Below are 20,859 nucleotides of genomic sequence, written 5' to 3' on the forward strand. Positions count from 1 at the left end.
ATTACCTTCTGCTAAAGCACTCATCCACAGCTTTCATTTGATATCCATATTCTATAAACACATTCTAGGGGTACCCGGGTCCACGTTTTGGCCTATATCTTGAGACCCTGGTCACCCAGGGGTATGAAAATTACCCTCTAATAAAGCACTCATCAACAGCTTTCATTTGATATCCACATTCTATAAACACATTCTAGGGGTACCCGAGTCCACGTTTTGGCCTATATCTCGAGACCCTATTCATCCAGGGGTATGAAAATTACCCTCTACTAAAGCACTCATCAAGAGCTTTCATTTGATATCAATATTCTATAAACACATTCTAGGGCTACCCGGGTCCACTTTTTGGCCTATAGCTCGAGACCCTGGTCACCCAGGGGTATGAAAATCACCCTCTACTAAAGCACTCATCAACAGCTTTCATTTGATATCCATATTCTATGCACACATTCTAGGGGTACCCAGGCCCACGTTTTGGCCTATATCTCGAGACCCGAGTCACCCAGGGGTATGAAAATTACCCTCTACTAAAGCACTCATCAACAGCTTTCATTTTATATCCATATTCTATGAACACACTCTAGAGATACCCGGGTCCACGTTTTGGCCTATATCTCGAGACCCTAGTCACCCAGGGTTATTAAAATTACCCTCTAATAAAGCACTCATCAACAGCTTTCATTTGATATACATATTCTATAAACACACTGGGTACCCCGGTCTACGTTTTGGCCTATATCTCGAGACCCTAGTCACCCAGTCACCTATCCTATATTTCCAGTTAGATCAAACTACACACGGGGTGCAAAACAAATTCAAAATCGGTTCAGTAGTTTAGGAGTCCATTGGCCTCAATTGTGTGACACGTGTTTTTTATATATTAAGATATTAAAAAACACCCTACAATACAAGTAGTCGAACGCACAAACATGCCACAAGCACTGTATGCACAGTGTTTAAGGTGTGCTTGGAAATATTCGTAGAAGTGGCATGTGTCAAGCACATTCGGGTAGTAAGCAGGCCGTGCCAGTCCCAGATTTAAATATACCGCGGGACTATCTAAGTACAGCAACGTAACCCCGACAGACGTAGAGCTTTGTGCTCAACCTACCTCCCGACGGAAAACTTGACGGTAGTACCGGGGGTAAATGGTACTCAGACGGCAGGAGGTTTAGTGTGGTTAAAGTTCCACACTGACTATGAGGCTTTCGATGCTTCCTCCTCGTAAAAAAAAAACCACATACAAATATATGTATGTAAAGTCAGTATATTTGCATGCAAACAAGAAATGTATGCATGAATATGGTTGATGAATTTTTAAAGCTCGACATATATTCTACTTAGTAAAGTTTTGGTTTTTTTATTCTTTTCTCATAATTCTAGGTCACCCTCCTAGTTGGTAGGACTTACTGGGCACAGCCATTGCCGGCAGGTCACCCGCGCAACAACAACTACAAACCGTACCATTTGGCGGCACCCAGCCTGAACAACCAACAACAGCCCCAACAACAATTTTTATATTATTCAGCGTACCACAGCAACAACCACGATATCACTTTGATTTGCCAGCGTGCATCATTTTTATACTGACGCAAACCGCCCCAATAACACTCCTTATTGCCAACAAAACGGCATCAACAACAACAACAGTTACAACGAATTTTGGTCACAGCAACAACAACACTCATAAAATCTACCGGCAATACAATCAAAAGGAACCCAGTTAATCCATCGTTATACTATATCCACTTGGTCTAATATCACAGCAACAACCACTACAACAGTTCCAGCAACATTTTTGCGACGGTAGCATCAACTACCAGAGGCAACAACTCCACCAATTTCAAATTTTATAGACACATTATATTGTATTGTAGATACTTGAGCGAGGGTAATTATTCTCAGAAACCTAGATTAAAGTGGAACAGGAGCTGAGGGGGGAAGAGAATTGCTTATAACTCACTTACCCCTTTCTGGTTTTTTTTTTTAAACAATTTTTTTGCTATTTAAATTTTTTGCTAACGTAGTCGATGCTTATACATTTCATTTAGTTTTCTCTTTTTAGTTCTTGGCCATTTAACTTTTGTTTCTTTACCTTTTTTTGAATTTGCTTACACCGACTATTTCATTTTATTACAGTTTTGGCCTAGCTTTCAGTTTCGGTTCGTTCCCTTTTTTTGACATTTCGTGGGGTTCGCCTCCCTCTTGGTTCTATTCGTACATGCTATTTCTTTCACTTAATACAACAACAACTTGAGTTTCAACAATTTCTAATTATATTAAAAACTTATCTTACTTCACCATTGCCGAAACTATCATGATATTGTTGTTGCGTTTGGTGCCTGCTTCATGCGGAAATAGCGTATTTTTTTGTGTTAAAATAGATACACATTTTTTGATTTATTACGCCTTTTTTAAGCACATTGCCGCCACGCCACAGCTTTAAACTTATCACTACTAAATTACTCACAAATCAAGTTCAGAAGAGAGCGATCTGGTCGAGTGATTAAGCGTAGTATATGTATGTACATATGTATGTTTGAGCGTTTTTTTATGATTTCAGCGTAGCTACTCAACTTCATGCAGGCGCCTCCAACGGAGTGAGTGACACGGTGAGTGACAATATTTTACATTTGGAAGATTATATATCCACGTGTGTATGTATGTACATATATTGCCAGGCAATTCCTAGTCTTGCAAAAGTAGAAGAGGAATTGGCGGTGACAAAAGAAACCAAAATAATATATGTGCATTAGAGTGGCCCTTATTTGTATGGAAAAAAAAATTGTCAAATTTTTAAGGTCTTACCCCCTGAAATGGTTATATATAAGGAGCAAATAATCCTCACAAAATTTTTACTTAATTGACCAACGTAAACTCGTGCCACAAAAGTGTTGAAATATTGAACCAAGCCATTTGCCGCTCTTGGTTGCTGATATGAAGGCGATTCAACAGACATATATGTTTACATATTACAGAAATTAGATCCTCTCAACTTTTCATTTATTTAACAACAAATAATTCATGTACATATAGGTAAAAAAAATGTATAAAATAATTAACTTAAATCCTGCTGACGCTTCATTGAAAGCGTTTGTTTTTGATAATTTGGATACTTTTTGCTGTAATCCGACACAACTTGTATGATAAACTGTTTCTGATCTTCATCCGTGCTCAACTTGGAGTTATACTCTTCGATCAACCGTACCCCTATCTCAGCTGTGTCATTTACAACCTTAATTTTTTTTGCAATTTTTTTCTACTCTCTATACTCTTTATTCGACTCCCATCCGAAGGCTGGCTGATTCATTTAAAAAAGGGGCACTTATACCAAATCGATTAAAAAATAATTTTGTTGCTGGACAAGTAAACTGATGCAGTTCTTTGTTTATAACGTCTGTTACATTCGAACGTGTAATCATTACTCTTTTAGGCGGCCGCATTTCTTCTTCCGGTTCAACTACATTATTTATGTTTGTTCGCATCTTCTCCTTCGTTTCAAAGTCAATTTCATCATCAAATAAGGAAAATGCCATTGCTTCAGGATTTAGATACCATAGATGATTAAGCAATTTACCTTAAACTGTACCCGATATTCTTCATCTACATTTCTAAATTCAAGCAAACCCATAATAAGCTTAAAGTCAGTCTGTGGCGCTTCGTAGAAAGTTGACATAAAAACCAACACACCACATAAATTTTTACTATGAAGATGCAAAGGTTACGTAACGCTGAAGAAGTAGAAGCATTCATCTTCAATTCAATTCTAAAAAGATATATTTTTAAAGTATAAATGGCCTTGGACATCCACCGAGCGTGATGCATTGCTCCTGGTATAAGCTAACCATATAGGTTAGGTTTCTCTCATCTGCAGAATATGTCCTTCTAGGAGGGCGCCGCCTCAAAACCCTCGTAATGGTACTTCGGTGCTTCTGACTCCTGTAGGCCTTCGGTTTAAATATCCGAAGCGATGGACTTACAGGTGGCCGGCGCCACAACATCCAAAATTTATATAAATAGATTTTAGATAAAACGCAACACTTTAATTAGACACCGTCTCTCCGGCTTAAGTGAAAATTTATTGTCTATAATAATTTTTCCTGTCAGTGACGTGAGCCGCAGCTGCATTTGACATTCGCGTTGCCAACTGCCCGCGCCTGTCAAAAGCAACTAAAGCTGCATGCACATAGCTTAAATTATTTTAACGGATGTGAAGGTTAGTTTATCCTTACATCATCCTTCCTTAAAAAAAAAGAATGAATTTGGCAAATGGATCGATCACATTTCATTTGTCACATTCATCTTTTTATGTTATCAATTGTTTCGAACGAACACCTTCCTTTTTTGTAATTCGTTAGTTCGGACCAATTTTATGGCTAAGTAAACTTACTTTTGGTATCTACTAACATCGCATTGTTGCTTGTGGTTTTTTTTTGTTTTATGTCTGTTTTCTTTATATATAATACAGTTTGTTTATGACTTTTCATTTTCTTAAATTTATATTGAAAAAATAAAGTACATGTTAAAAATGGTTTTAAATATAGATTTTTGTTCTGCCTTATTGACTGTATGCATGTTTCTTTCTTTTTTTTTTTTTTTTGTTTGTACATAAATCAATTTACTGGAATGCATATACATTATTCTATACATTTATTGTCGTTAACGTTACATTGCATTAGCGTTTGTTGTTTTTTTTTTGTTTTAATAGTTTTTATGCCTTCTTGGCTATTTAACAATTCTTGCTATTTATGTCAGCAATAAAAATATTAGAAAATTTTGGATTTTTCTACGTTGGTATAAGGTAGGTAGGTTGAACTGGCCGGTCCATGAGGACCTCACATAGACTGATTGAGTCCGTAGTGTTACCAGAAGTTTGTTTTAACGACCAAACTGAAAAACCCTATCAAAAACCAGGACCTATGTTATAAAATAACTCCGTCCTCTTGGCAAATACTAGAAGCTTCCTAGGACTTAAGCCACTTGCTGCTTCTAGATCTGACAGCTGTATCACTCCTAATAGCTGGAGTCTTAGCCTGGCAAGTGCAGGGCACGAGCACAGAACGTGCTCGATCGTTTCCTCCTCCAACCCGCACTTTCTACACCTGCTATCACTGACCAAGCCTAATTTAAAGGCATGTGACGCCAGAAGGCAGTGTCCCGTCAGAATACCCGTCATGAGTCTACAGTCCTCTCTTTTTAATGATAGAAGCAACTGTGTTAGTCTAAGGTTGTAAGACCTACACATAATCTTCGACACTTTACAGCCCCGCGCTTGAACCCACGCCTTTTCTGCTTGGTCGATCATGTGCACCTCTCGCCTTCGCTTAATCTCGCCCAATCTAATTGGGACGTCTACGGAGCAAGCTTCAAGGGATGCGCCCTTTTTAGCTAATTCGTCCGCTTTTTCATTCCCATCTATTCCCATATGCCCTGGGACCCAATATAGATGTATGCTTCTCCCTGTCCCGATTCTCTCCAGAGACTGCTTACACTCTAACACGCATTTAGATGCTGTGCTATGCGAGATTATTGCCTTAATTGCTGCTTGACTGTCAATATAAAAGTTAACACGGTTGCAGCTTAAGCTATTCTCTTCCAGGGTTTCTACTGCTTTGGTTACGGCTAATATTTCCGCTTGGAAAACGCTACAGTAATCCGGCAGCCTGTAGGATCTGCTTAATTCCGGATCAGCGCAGTATACCGCAGACCCTACTCCTTCCACTATTTTGGAACCATCGGTGTACACATGTATCGCCTCGTCCGCCATTTGCGCACCCTTGCGCCAACCGTCCACCTCTATTGTGGCCTTAAGATCTCCCTCAAAGTGCAGGTAGGGAATCATGTAGTCTGTTCGTCTTGTGACTGAGGACGCTATACTACTATGGCCATATGGTCGTCGCTCAAGCTGCCCCGAAGCATCGAGCCTGGTTGCGGTCGTTAACGCTTTGTTCTTTGCTACCAGGTCTACAGGTGGAATGTGCAGAATGGCATACAGTGCAGCCGTCGGGGTTGTTTTCAGGGCTCCCGTAATGCAAAGCATCGATAGTCTGCATACCCCCTCTAATTTTTTGAGGTATGTTGTTTTTTGTGTGGCTTTCCACCAAACAAGAACTCCATAGTATAGAATAGGGCTTACAATCGCTGTAAAAACCCAATGAGAAAGAGAGGGCGATAGGCCCCACGTACACCCCAGCATTCTTTTACATGCATATAGTGCCGTTGAGGCCTTCTTGACCCTCTCCTCCACGTTGAGCTTCCATGACAGCTTACTGTCTAGGATGATTCCTAGATATTTTGTGCAAGGTTTCTCCTGTAAGGTCACCGCTCCTAACTTAGGCCTGGTCCAATTTGGGACCTTGTACCTCTTTGTAAACAAGACCATATCCGTCTTCTCCGCATTGACTTTCAGCCCGACATTAGATGCCCAGGTATGAATATCCCGAAGCGCCCGATCCATCAAAGAACTAATCGTTGGAAGGCATTTTCCACTTATGACAATTGCAACGTCATCTGCGTAAGCCGTAAGTTTTACGGGTCCCTCATCGAATTGCCTGAGCAGTTGGTTGATGACCAGTGTCCACAGCAGAGGTGATAGCACCCCTCCCTGCGGCGTGCCCCTGTCCACTGATTTCGTGGCCTCGTACAATCCCCATTGTGATGTAATCTTCCTGCAATTTAACATGCAGCCGATCCATCTGATTAAGGCAGGATGTACTTTAATGTAATTAAGACCATCCATAATCGCCCATTTTGCAACATTATTGAAAGCCCCGGCAATGTCCAAGAAGACTCCTAGAGCATACTCCTTATATTCCAGGGATTTCTCTATGCTTATTACCACCCTATGCAATGCGGTGTCTACCGACTTGCCTTTGGTGTACGCATGCTGTGTTGTGGAGAGCAGCTTTTCATCCACGTTGGACTTTATGTACACATCTATCAGCCTCTCAAAGGTTTTGAGCAGAAATGATGTTAAGCTAATGGGTCTATAGTCTTTGGGATACACGTGACCGATCTTCCCCGCCTTTGGTAGAAAAGCTACACGAGCAGTTCTCCAAGAGTGCGGTACATGATTCAGTCTTATGCACCCATCGAATATTATTTTAAGCCATTCCACGACCGCCCTACTTGAGACTTGTAGCATGGCCGGGAATATACCATCTGGGCCCGGCGATTTAAACTTAGAAAACGTCTTCACTGCCCACTCGATCTTGGTATCGGTCACCAAGCCCGGCACCACTAGCTCCGTGATCGAAGTGTGAGTGATGTCTGCTGGTTCTTCTAAACCGTCTCCCGATGGGAAATGTGTATCGAGAAGCACCTCAAGGGATTCCTCACTATCACGTGACCATTCCCCGTTCTCTTTCTTTATTAGTCCCAGGACTATGTTTCCCTTTGCTAGGACTTTTTTCAACCGTGCTGTTTCACTGGAGCACTCTATGTCCGTACAGAAACTTTTCCATGAGCTTCTCTTCGCCCTGGTAATTTCACGCTTGTAGATCCTCAGTAGATCCCTGTACTCGTCCCGACACGCTTCGCATTCCGCGGTCTTTGCGAGTTTAAACATTTCTTTTACCTGTCTTCTTAGAAGACTCAGCTCATTGCTCCACCATGGCGGCTTTGTTTTTCCTCTGAATCTTCTTAGAGGGCAAGCTTTGTTATACGCAGTCATAAGCGTCCGTCCTTGTTAGGAATTCATTCGACTCCTCCAGTTCCTCTACATTAGCAACCTCTTTGGGTTGTCCCAGTTTCGTTTCTACATGTTTCTGGAATTTAGTCCAATTCGTTGCCCTAGGGTTTCTAAAGGTTCCTCCCTTCTCTACCCTCTTTAGTGGGATGCTGAAGCTTATATACGCATGGTCGGAGAAGGATGGTCTATCGAGAACCATCCAATCATACCTTGATATATCACGCTCGGAGCTCAATGTAATATCCAGAACATTGCTGGATGTTGGACCAATGTATGTAGGAACATTTCCCCTGTTGGCTATCTGCAAATTGGTTTGCAGGATGTAACAAAATAGAGATTCGCCTCTCTCGTTCGTATCTGCTCCTCCCCACGCATTGTGGTGCGCATTTGCATCTGCGCCTATGACCAACCGCCCTTTGCGCCCTTCCTCCTGTACTAGCCTTTTGCACTCCATCGGTGGAACCTCCGCAGCATGGGCCATGTAGCAGGACGCCAGGATAAATGCCTGCTTATTCTTTTGCTCAACGGCCACCACTACGAGATCCTCGGTGGTGTAATTAGGCAGCATATATGAATGCAGCTGTTTCCTTACCATTACTACAGCTCGCACCCGTCCTTCCGTTTGTGCGTAGTAAACGCCAAACCCGCGCGCGCTAAGTCCAGAAACCTTTCCTCCCGATGAGAGCCACGGCTCCTGGTTCAGCGCCACGTCAAACGAACCCTCCTCAAGGGTTAGGAGGAGTTCGCTCGACGCCACTTTACTGTGTTGGAGGTTTATCTGTAGGACTCGCAGCACCATTGGGCTGTTTGTCCCCCTCCAGCACCTTCGTCTTGACGTCGTCGTCCTCCTCTTGCCCTTTTGGTTTAGAGTATTCGAGGCGCCCTTCAGCCCCTCGTGAATGTTGTGCCGTGCGTTCCTCTGTGCGAGTCACAGCACCATTTAGCGTTTGGTCCTCTTCTAGCACGTTCGTGGTGACGTCGGGGACCTCCACCTGTCTTTTTTCCCTTAGGCTTCTGAGGTCCTTTTCGACTTCGCCCACTTCCAGCGTGTTAGGATTTTTATCCTCGGGACTTCTTTTCCTGAGTCGCATGTAAATTTTGCCAGTGCCAAAGGACATTTTGCCAAGCTGCGTGTACAAAATATCCTCCGCCTGCTTGTTTATTTGGAAGATGTAGAACTGACCATCCTCGGTAGGCCGAGATACAGTAAGTACCTTCCAATCCTGTGTCGGTATGTTCGGATTCTGATTCTGCAGAAGTCGCAGTGTATCCTCCGACTTCATCACGCATGGTATCCATACCTTAACTTTTGGTACCGTGGGGATTTGCGCTTTATCCACCACCTCAAACCGCGCGTTCGTGCCTTGCCTTTGGAGGTTTGGAACGACTTCCTCCAGCCACCGCAAGCTCGCGATGTTGTCGCACGCTATCATCTTCACACCATTATACCATCCCCCCGAATCAAAGGTTGGAAGGGGCTTACTTGGTTGTTCCCGCATCATCTTAAGCATTAAGCTAATAAGCTCCCTTTCCACAGATCTCCACCTTTCAGTAGTCATTTGTCCGAACTGACTGCTACGATCAACCAGCGCCACAGTCAGTGACTGCTTTGCCACATCACTCATCTTCTCGGGAAAAGCAGGAGTCTTAGTGTTATCTCCCTTTGGAACCTCCGAGAACACCGGAGTCTTCGCGTTAACTCCCTTTAGCGCCTCCGAGAAAGCCGGAGTCTTAGCGTTATCTCCCTTTGGCTTATCTCCTACTTCCGTAGTTGGAACTTCCCTCTGACTGGCAGCTTTCGAGGTAGTTGCTACCTCGCTATTGGAACCCATCTGTCTTACAGCTTTGGGCCTACTTGTCTTGTCTATGCGACTGCCCTGCCTCGCGGCTCTAGGACTGGGTCCTTTCTGCCTCTTGAAAGCAGGCTTGTCGCCTTCTGCCGAACGTTGCCTCTTCATTCTGCCATTCGACGCTTCTTCCTCCTCGTACCGGTTGCAGAACCGAGGGTTTCTCGCAGCAAACCTTTTGAACTGCCTTCGACCTACTTCTACCGCTTCATGGGCCCATTCCAAGCGCTCGATCTCCACTTCTGTTGGGTCGACCACTGCTCCCAAGCGTTGTACAATTCTTAGTGCTGCACGGTACTGCGAGAGAGCTCTTTTACTTCCTCTGCTCCGTACCCTTCTCCACTCTTCTACTCCGTTTTCATTTGTGTGCTTCTCCAACACGGAGTTCATTGAATCAGCACTACTCTCGCTCCCCGAGTCCGACGCATCGCTTAATTCGTATTTGTCGTCCCTGGATTGCGACTCAGTCCTCCTCTTTACATCCTCCTTATTACGTTCACGTTGGTATAAAATGTTACTCTACTTTTATAAGTCGATTTTTGTGTACTTCTTTTTCTTTTTTTGTAACTTCATCGAAATTAGTTACGTTAGGTTCGTTAATTTTCGTTATAATAAACGGACCTAGATAAATATTTTCGTGTTTATGATGTGGTTCTTTCTGTAGAAGTACTTTATCTCCGGTTTTTACAATTAAAGGTCGTGCCGTTTTATCGTACAGATTTTTACTTTGTAACTTATTTTTATTTATTACATTTTGTGCCATTTTGTGCGTTTTCTGCATCCTAAACTTAACTTCTTTGGCATAGTTTTCGACATTATAGATCGGGTACATTTTTTCTTTACTTAATTCATTGCCTTTTTCCCAAAGACTAACTCGTAAGGCGAAAATTGGTTGTCGAAAACTGTGCTGGTCGTAGTATTGTGTAGGAAAGTAAAGTATTTTAAATAAACATCCCAATCAGAAAAAGTATCTTGTAAATATGCACGTAAGTATTCATTAAAAACTATATGATTACGTTCAATCGTGCCAACAGTTTCATGATGGTATGCAGTTGAAAAATTATGTTGAATATTTAAAAGTTTAGTTAATTCTTCAAATAATTCATTTTTGAATTCAGTACCTAAATCTGATTTTATGGCATTCATTGTGCCGTAAGTTAAAATGAATTCTTCAAAAATTGCTGAAGCGATTGTTTTTGCCGATTTGTCTGGCACGGCGACTGTTACCAGGTATTTAGTCATGTCGCAAATCATGGTAAGTGCGAACTTGTTACCATATTTGAACTCAGGTAAGGGTCCTATTGTGTCAGTTACTAGTATAGAATGGTTTACAAGGAGTTGGTGTTAAAACAAATTTTTCTTTTGTTTTAGGTTTAACCTTGTTTAAGAGACAATCTTTACAATTTTTGATATATTTAGATATATCACGAGTCATGTTCTTCCAATAAAATTTTGTTCGCAATTTTGCGTAAAGTCTTTTCATTCCGCAATGTCCACCAGAAATTGGATCATTATGGTAAATTTTCATTAGCTTTAATTTTGTATCTTCATCTGTTACTGTCTCCACTGGATCTGTTAAAATAATTTCTAATGATTTTAAAATTTTATTTCCAATATTTTTGCAATTTGTAATAGTATAATGTTCGAACATAATATCGTTTTAGGCCATTCAATTTTCTTAATTTTGCGTTTGCCGGCTTCTGATTCAAGCCTCGAAAATAATTTCTCTAAAGTCATTATTTCGTTAACAAGCTCAAAACTAAGTAATTCGACTTTCTTATGTTTAATATGCGTAAAAATTCTTAAATTTGTTGTTTTATTATTTTTATCGTACGTAATTTCGGATCTTATTCGTGGGACTTTTTTCGAAAAATTAAATGAAAATTTGTCGTAGACATGTAAAGTAATTTGTTTTTCGTCGTTTTTGTCTGTTTTCCTATGTAAATTTTTGTCGTTTGCCTTTTTTGTCATGGCTCTTGTCTGTACTGCCAAAATTTGTTTGTTAGCTTCTTTAATCTTTGTTATACGCGATAGTGCATCAGCACAAACGTTTGATTTACCTTTTATATATACAATAGTAAAGTTATATTTAAATAGTTCAGTCTTATTCTTGAAAGTTTTGAAGATGGGTCTTTCATGTTGAATAAGTATACTAGAGGTCTATGGTCTGATTTTACAATGAAATGGGTACCATAAACGTATGGTCGAAATTGCTTTATTGCGAAATAAATAGCTAAGAGTTCCAACTCTATAATTGGTTTTTTCTGCTCTGTTTTATTAAATGCTTTAGAAGCGAAACAAATTGGTAAATCACTACCTTGCTGTTCTTGACTTAAAATAGCGCCACATCCAGTTGTGGAAGCATCGACAGTAATAATGAATTGTTTAGTAAAATCTGGATATTGAAGTAATTTTGGTGAGAGTAACGCTGCTTTCAAAGATAAAAATGCTCTTTCGCACTCTACATCCCATACAAATTCAACTCTTTTTCTGCTTAATCGATTCAGAGACGCAAAATTAGATATAAACCGTCTGTAATAGTTTGCATACGCGACGAATCGTCGTACCGCGTCTTTATCAGTCGGTTTTGTATACTTTTTAACTGCGTTTATTTTGGAGTCGTCTGGCAACAAACCTTTGGCTGAACATTTGTGACCTAAAAATGTAACTTCTGGTCGTAAAAAATTGCATTTATTTGGGTTAAGTTTGAGATTGAAGGACCTACAAGTATCGAAAACTTTTGAAAGGTTTTTAATATGATGTGCTTCGCTGCAACCTATGACGATAATATCGTCGACGTACAAAAATGCGACATTGGGTGGTATACCCGAAAAAGCTGTTGTCATCATTCGTGAGAATGAATTTGGTGCTATATTTAAGCCGAATGGAAGCACTTTCCATCTAAATGCGCCACGGTCAGTGCTGAAGGAAGTAATGTCACGTGAGTCAGGATGCAAGGGGATTTGATGAAATCCTGAAAAAAGATCTAATGTGGAAAAATACTTTGCTCTACCGAGATTGTCTAAAATATCGTCAACTCTAGCTAGTGGGAATTTACCAGCAATGATTTTTTTGTTTACTGCGCGAAAATCTACGCACATACGATAAGCTTTTTGACCATTTGTATCTTTCTTTGGGACTACAATCAAAGGACTATTGTAATTCGAATAACTGGGTTCAATCAAATCGTTATCTAACAATTTATTTACTTGGTGATTTATTTCTTCGCGTTGAGAGTAGAGTATGGCAATCGATAGTTTTTAACATATACCGGTTCGTTGTCTGTCAGTCTTAATTTTTGCTCGTAAAAGTTGTTTAAAGTCATTTTGTCCGTGTCAAGAGCGAAAATGTTGGCATAATCTATGCAAAGGTCAATTAGTTTACTTTGAGAATGTTGAGGTATTTGATTTCTTAAAATTGAAATAAGTTTTTTCGTTCGTTTTCTTCTGTTTCTGTCTTGTTAATTGTATAAACATTATAATTTGAAAGTTTTTCTGTCCGAATACTTTTTCTTTTGACATACTTTATATCATCCGTGGTATTTATGACTTTAATTATTGGGTTACTGGAATTAACAATGCACCTAGCAGTGAAAACACCTTTTTCAATTTCCTGCGAGTCCACGAAAAGTGGTTCGGGTGAATCTCCTAAATCAAAAAGTCTGAATATTTTACATCTTGGTGGAATGATACAACTGTCGCTTTCTGTTCCGCGCAGGATTGGTATCGCAACTTTTTCATTACCTACCCAAAAGGAAATACTATTTCTTTCATAGTTAATAATGCATTTGTTAATTTTCAGAAAATCTTTACCCAGTATGCCATCGGATGGAATATTAAAGTCTTCATTTACTACATGTAAATTATGTTTAATAGAAAAGTTAGAAAAATTTAAATTTACGGTAATTTTACCTAAAGTCGAAACTGAATTTGAAGTGACACCGGTAATGTTAATAATGTCGTTCGTATTTCAGGAAATATTTCTGTCTAAACATGATATCTTTATTAAAGAAATGTCGGCTTGAGTGTCTACTAGGAAATAACAAAATTTTTGTGACTCGTTAAGTTGTAATTCTATGAAATCAGAGTAATTTAAATTTAAACAATAGATGGCTATTGGTGAGGGAAGTTCGCTTACTCGCTTAATTCGTCCTCCCTCAGTGTTCGCTCCTGAGGGGCACTGGCGTTTAAAGCGCGAACGTTTGCGTTTCTACCTCTACCGTTGGATGATCTAGAATTGTTACCTCTATTGTTACTGCTGTTTGTATTTGAATTGGAATTTGGACGTAAATTATTATTGTTGTTATTCTGGTATCTATTTCCATTATAATTCCTATATCTTTGATTATTACTGCGTTATAGTTGCTGCTGTATGCAAATGAATTATTGTTTCTATAGCCAGTATAGCCGCGGTTTGGGTAAAAGCCACGATAACTACCGCGTGAATTTCTGAATGTATTGTTACCACGCGATCGAAAAGCTAAAACCTGACGTTCAGTTACTTCGTTGGTTTGTTCTACAATTAATTTTGCTACTACGTCTTTCGGATCAGTAAATGCTGTTGAGGCTAAAATGGGTTTTACTTAATTTGTTTTTGCATTTAAACGACACACGTTAACAGTTTGTTCGACTGCCATTTCGCGAGCTTTCGCTTGAGTGATCCCTTCAATAATAAGAGACCGCTCAAGTGAGTCCGCTAAATCTTCAACTTTTTTGGCAAAGTCTGTATAATTGTTACCGTTAACATGCAACGCTGCAATTCTCCCTGCTACAACTTTCGAGTTGTCTGGTTTGATCCTATTACGTAGAGCTGTTTTAATATCATTGACTGAAGTTACTTGTGTTGGTATTGCTTCACGGGCTTTACCCTCTAATTTTGATTTCAAGAACGGAATAAAAGTATCATTTATGTCTGCAGTAGCGAATTGTTCCAATAATGCAATTTTGTCTATAAAAGAATCAAGTGCTAGAGGATCACCACTGTAGTTTTCTCTAATAGAATTAGCACATGTGTTAATAAAAATTTTCTTTTCCTCAAGTGTTGCCATGATTTGATCGTTAAAATCTGGAGCTGAATTAGCACAAGGTGAGGCCACGTTTGTACTATTTGGATCGTTAAGATTGATTTTGCAGTAAAAGAAGTTGAAATTAGTTTTAAGCTATTTGAATCGTTAAGATTTGAATTTAAATTAGAAGTTGAATTTTTAATGGAAGAATTTTCGAATCCTGGAAAATCTGTTGACAAAGAAAATCTATTTTCCTGGTTTGTGACTGCTTCTGTCGAGGATGAAGCTAAACTTTCGTAGCTTGAGGCTGAATTATCGGAATCGGATTCTGAGTCTGAATTTGCACTTGCTTACCACTTCTAAGGTACATATGTAGTTGTCAGAATAGCACCAATAATTCAGTTCAAACTATGAAATTAATGAAGTACTTATTTGAATGTCTGAAAATTTTTAATTTTTTTATTTTTTTTTTTAACGGATGTGAAGGTTAGTTTATCCTTACACTGGGTATTTAAAGCTTATATTTTTCCTTGGAAATTCGCCCAATAAAATCTAACAAAGTACAGAAAATTCTTCATAATCATTTCGAGTAAAATTGTGTAAGGATCTCCAAAACTCCACTATCGTGCATTTATCCACATTGAAAATATCAGTTATTTGTTTTTCTTCAACTCCAGGTAAGAATTTGCTTTTGTCAATATTTGGCCAGGCATCTTGAAATCTTTTAACCAATGGAACATTGGGACCGTACGATATGGGAACACTACACTCAAAAGCTGCTCTTAACAATATTTCACTTATACGATGTTTACAGGGCAGGTAAAGAAGTTGTCTTTCTAGAAGGCCTTCTTGAAGAACGCACGCTACATTCAGTGCATCAGTGTTGGTCGCAGTTGTGTCGAAACAACAAGCTTTTACAGAACTATCCAAATCCCAGTCAGACAAGGCGTGAAAGACAGCTTCTGCTTGCATTTTCCCAATACCATTTTCAAGAGACGGCACATGTAGAATTTGTTCTATATCCCCATTAGTTATAATAATCGGAAGTCTATCAACTATTTCACGACCCATTAATCCAGGTAAAATCTTTCCATCCCAGTGAACTACTGCCGCATTCAGATCAATGTTATTGAACATCTTTTTTATTTTTTCAGCTTTTTTCTTTCGAAGCGCCCGCCGGCAGCTTTGAAGGGATGTTCTATTTAACAACAAAGTATTCAAATCATGGCCCAACGCATCAGCAATAGCGGAAATTAAGTGCACTGCTTCTCGATCACTTATTTTACACTTGTCTAGGGCACAAATCACACGTTCATTGATCACCTGCTTTCTGCCGCGTCTTCTTTGTGGAACATATTCCTCAATTTTGCTATCTAATGGTTTTCTGACAGAAATGGTTGCCTCACTTTCGCTTGTATCGTAAAGGTAAACTTCTTCAGCTAAAAACTTGTATTGCGTCATAATCAGAATGAGACTTATTTGTCACGGAAAGCCGATACAACTTACCTGACTCCTCCAATATTTGATTCCACCTCTCATTATTTTCAATAATTTCAGCTTGCTCTTGCCTTGCTAGTTCATGGTCAATTCTGTGCATATAACCTGGGCGTCCCTTTTCCCTCTGTTTTTATCAAAACTCAATGTCCTCTTTATTTTTCATTGAACTTAAAGCATTTTTCGAAGCGATGTCAAAAAGATCGTCAAGTTCACTAACAAACTTAGATTCCTTCTCTTTTTTCATCACGGACTTTTTGTCTGGAGGCTGGAAAGAAAATTTTTGGATATTCCTCCATTCGTCATACAACAGTTTCAATTTTGGAATACAATTATATTCAATTTGACTAGGTATTCTTACTTTTTCCCAAAAAAAGCAAAGCTTCTCGTATCGCTAACCTCGCACTGTCTTGCAATTTATATTTTACAACTCTTAAGTTAAAAAATAATACTTTCAGTACTTGTCTTTTTGATGGTAATTTGCTACCAATAATTTGGGAAGAAAATCTATATATCTATTCTATAAATCTTATAAAATAAAGGCGCTAAACGCCATGTACGCACATAACTTCAAACAGAATGCTCCGCTTTTAAAACGGTTTTTTGCATTTGAAACCTTAGCTACATGAGATGGTACTGTTAATATAATTTGAAGGTATATATTATAGGGGCGTGGCAAATTACCAAAATGAAGTAAAAAATCATAAAATTTTCGTTTACACAGCTATAACTCATAAACGGATGGATGGATTTAAAAAAGTCTACTTTTCAGTAAAACTTTGAAATATTTACCTTCGTTCTGCATCAACAACAATACTTGACTCCTTTCTCATATCAGCCAAATTGTTTAAACAAAAGTAACATTTTTACCAAAAATCCGTGTGTGTGTTTGTTCGGTGTCAACTGTGCGCCCAAATTGCTTTTGAGTGAGGCGACACATAGCATTCGCTGCGTTATTTAACTTCGGGAGTACATTTATATGTATGGATGTATGTATGTGTTTTCATATCATATCAGCTTGACATATGTATGTACATACATATTTATGCGTTGTTGCCAAGTTAATGCAACATAAATGGTTAAGAATGCAAACATCTTTTGGAAAATACTCGTTCGTAAAAAATATTGAACATTTCCTTAAAATTCTTAAAAAAAAAGTTTGATTTTTTGGTATTTTTGCATGTATATGCTAATTTTTGTGCACTAAGGAAATTTAATTTTTCAATAATTTTTTATGCTAAGGTAATCGTGGGATGTGATTGTACAATATGGCTATCAAATGGAAGCTGTTTATGAGTACTTTGATACGGAGAATTTTTCGTACCCCTGGGTGACTAGGGTCTCGATATATAGGCCAAAAGGTGGACCCGGGTACCCCTAGACAGTGTTTACACAATATGGATATCAAATGAAAGCTGTTGATAAGTGCTTTAGTAAAAGGTGACTAGGGTCTCGAGATATAGGCCAAAACGTGGACCCGGGTACCCCTAGAATGTGTTTAAACAATACGTATATGTTTTTACGTTATGAGCACCAAACTGAAGCTGTTGATGAGTGCTTTAGTACAGGGTAGTTTTCATATCTATTGGTGACTAGGGTCTCGAGATATAGGCCAAAACGTGGATCAGGGTAACACTAGGATGTGTTTTTACATTATCGGTATGATTATCGGTATGAAATCGAAGCTGTTGATGTGTGCTTTAGTACAGCGTAGTTTTCATACCTATTGGTGACTATGGTCTAGAGATATGGGCCAAAACGTGGACCCGGATACCCCTAGAATGTGTGTGTAGTATGGATATCAAATGAAAGCTGTTGCTGAGAGCTTTAAAGTAATTTACATTGTGATATTCGATTTAGTCGCATCAACCTGGCAATACTGATAAATATGCATGCGAAGCCGAAATAAAGACATGAATCAATAATACCCACATACCTATTTACATACGTACTATTCGATTTGCCTGAAATTTGGTATATAAATTTGCCTATATTAGTATTTACGATCCTTTTTTCCCGGAAGTAGACCAGAGACGGACTGGGACTGAGACTCGGAGTGGGACTGGGACTCGGAATGGGACTGGAACAAAATAGATACCACCCTCTGGGCTGGCAATAAGGGATGAAGAAGAACTTGAGAGAAGAGAAAATTGGGAAGAAGGAGACTGAGAAAGAGATAGAGTGAGACGAAGATAGAGATAGATGAAGTGAAAAAGACGGAGGGAGGAGTGAGTAAATGGATTAAGTAGAAGTGAAGAGTGGGGAGGGCAGAGTTAGACGAAAAAAGCTTATTAAAATATATGCAGATAGACCAAATTTAGGGCAGAACAATGTCTGCCGGGTCTGCTAGTGTTCCTATAAACAATATCTCGGAATCTTTGCGCAAATTTCTTCGTGAAGATTTAACAAAAGCCATTTTATCTTTCAACGCGCGCACTTTAAGTCTCACAACAACGCGTACTGAGCAACGACTGAAAGTTAATTTCTTATAAAGGGCTCAGCGTTTGTTTTGCATGCAGTGTTACCATTTTGGTAGAAATCTGCCAATATTGGTAAAAAAATTTTAATTTTGTAGAAAGATCAGATATTTCAATTTAGTAGATTTTTTTTTTAATTTTACAAAAAGAAAATTACAATAAGTTTGTACGACATGGATTAGAAAAAAGCTGTTTTCTTGAATTAACCCATTAATGCCCGGCATCAAATCTGCAGGCAGGAATACATTTTTACACAGTTAATTAGTTTTTGGTTAAATAATAAATTAAATACAAAAAAAATATATTTTTTTTTAATTTTCCAGCAAATGGGTGTTCCCACAAGGAGTTCAGGGGCATTTTAAGTATGAAACTGGCTAATTCACTTGTGTTCTAAGCAGTTTATGTCATAGTTGTAGCAAATATGTGTTCGAAGTTTAAAATGCAGTTTTCGATATTTGAAGAGGTGTACCCGTATAAGTACAATGGGCGTTAATAGGTTAACTTATATATAGATACGGCTAGATTTTTTCAAAATTTGAAAGTTTTTTTACATGAATGGTAGATCTTTTTTCTTTACAGGCACCCCTGTTTGTATGCACAACAGCGAAACGTTTGCGTGACTAGCCAAAGCAGCACTTACTAGAAGTGATGCTGCCAATGCTCGAACTTCCGCCCGTTTGTGGCACGGGTTAGAGTTGTTCAATCAGATGGAAATTTTTAGAGAACTCTTTCTTTATCACATACAACCATTTCAGGGGGTAAGACCTAGACATTTCCGATTTCGCAAAATAAGGGCCACTCTAATGTGCATACATCATAATTTTACAAACATACAATTGCATCTACATACCTTTTTTAAATGACCTACTTTTACTTTGTAGAAAATTGATTTTGGATTTGTTAGAGTTTGCGGTAGGTCAGGGATTAGGGTTTTAAAATTTTTTTGTTTACCTTTTTTTTGCCCTTAGCTTGAATTTCGTATCTGTAGATTTCAAGATTCTAGTTGGTAGGATAACGCATTAGGATGGTTCATAAATCCTTTCTTTTCTACTAGTATAAGGAACCTCACCTCTCGATTTCCTTTTTTTACTTTTTTGTTTGAATTGAATCGAAATCAATTGAAATTATTTGTTATCATTTTGTTTTGCTTTTTCTTGAAAGTTAATTTTAAGTGGGTTTTTATCCTTACAAATATCATTTGTTTTCAGGCAATGAATTAGATAGCTTTAGGGTATAGCTCTAAGTCTGAAATCGTGAAATTTTAATAATGCAGGGCTAAGTTCGAATATTGGTGTTGGTGCTGCGCTTGTGCGTGGTAAGGTTAGGTGAAGGTGAGTGGTAGGGAAATATGACCGAGTGACAAACGGACAGGCTGGTGTCAGGTTTGGGGGCACTGTAAGTGGATAGGAGTCAGCACAGTGCCCACGGTGCGGTGCAAGTTGCACTACAGAGAGAGGGTAGACTCCACCTGACAGGACAGGCCTTCACCTTTTTCTCCCCTTATGCTTTCCCCCTTCTAACTATACCCCTCACGTATATTTACACCTTTCTCACCTTCTTCTTCCTTTCCAATACAATTGCAGGTATGAACCCCTTTTTGTTCATGTGGCTGCGGGTAAGGTCGGTGGTGCAAGACGAGGAGCTAGCCTGGGCCCACAAGCAGACCAGCTTGCCGCCGCGCCTCGCCATCCAAACAGTCAGCCACGTAACAGTCGTTATTGGGGATTTCAATATAAACATGAATATAAGGTCAACTTACTCAAACCAGCTAAACCAAACATTGACATCAATGTCAATGAGACAGTTAATCACTTTTAATACAAGAATAACCGAATTTTCGCAAACCAAATTAGACCATCTCTTTAGCAATAGCGATGACATCGAAATACAAAATTAAGAGAATCAAAGAATATCAGATCGCGAAACAATTTGTTTCAAACTCCCTGTACAAAAAAACTACAAAATGAGAGTGTATGACAACCGCTTATGCTGGTACAACTATACGGAGGAAATTTTATTAAATCATATTAGGAACTATAATCTGGCCGAACTTACAAACTGTGACATCGATGAGAAAGTCATAGTCATAAATAACATTTTAGAAGATGTAATGGCTACGATATAATTTGAAAAGCAAGTTCAAATCAAAATAATGAATAAATGGTACGATCGTGTACTTACAGTACTGAACAAGCAAAAATATGAACTTCACAAGTTGGCAAAGATATCAAACTCATGGGAGAATTACAATGATATAAACCGACACTACAAAAGAGTAATGAAGCTTAATAAGAAGAGATACATGGAGAATAAAATCACAATCAACAGTAACAACCAAAGGCTAAT

General features: G+C 38.9%; 1 protein-coding gene across 5 annotated transcripts in view; it reads right to left on the minus strand.

Moving 5' to 3' along the window:
* Positions 1-20,859, minus strand: part of Rab8 (RAS oncogene family member Rab8) — a 252,562-nt gene that overhangs the window by 128,849 nt on the left and 102,854 nt on the right. The window contains exons 4-5 of one of the 5 annotated variants that reach the window (XR_010953781.1): positions 16,049-16,304; positions 15,851-15,988 (exon numbers count right to left, since the gene is read on the minus strand). The exons of 3 other annotated variants lie outside the window; for them this stretch is intronic. The gene's annotated coding sequence lies outside the window, so the exon portion shown is untranslated. Of the gene's footprint in view, positions 1-15,850; positions 15,989-16,048; positions 16,305-20,859 lie in introns of those variants that run through there. One more of the 5 variants, XR_010953782.1, reaches the window with a different exon arrangement.

This window comes from Eurosta solidaginis, chromosome 5 (genome assembly GCF_040869045.1).
Source record: "Eurosta solidaginis isolate ZX-2024a chromosome 5, ASM4086904v1, whole genome shotgun sequence".
Taxonomy (NCBI): domain Eukaryota; kingdom Metazoa; phylum Arthropoda; class Insecta; order Diptera; family Tephritidae; genus Eurosta; species Eurosta solidaginis.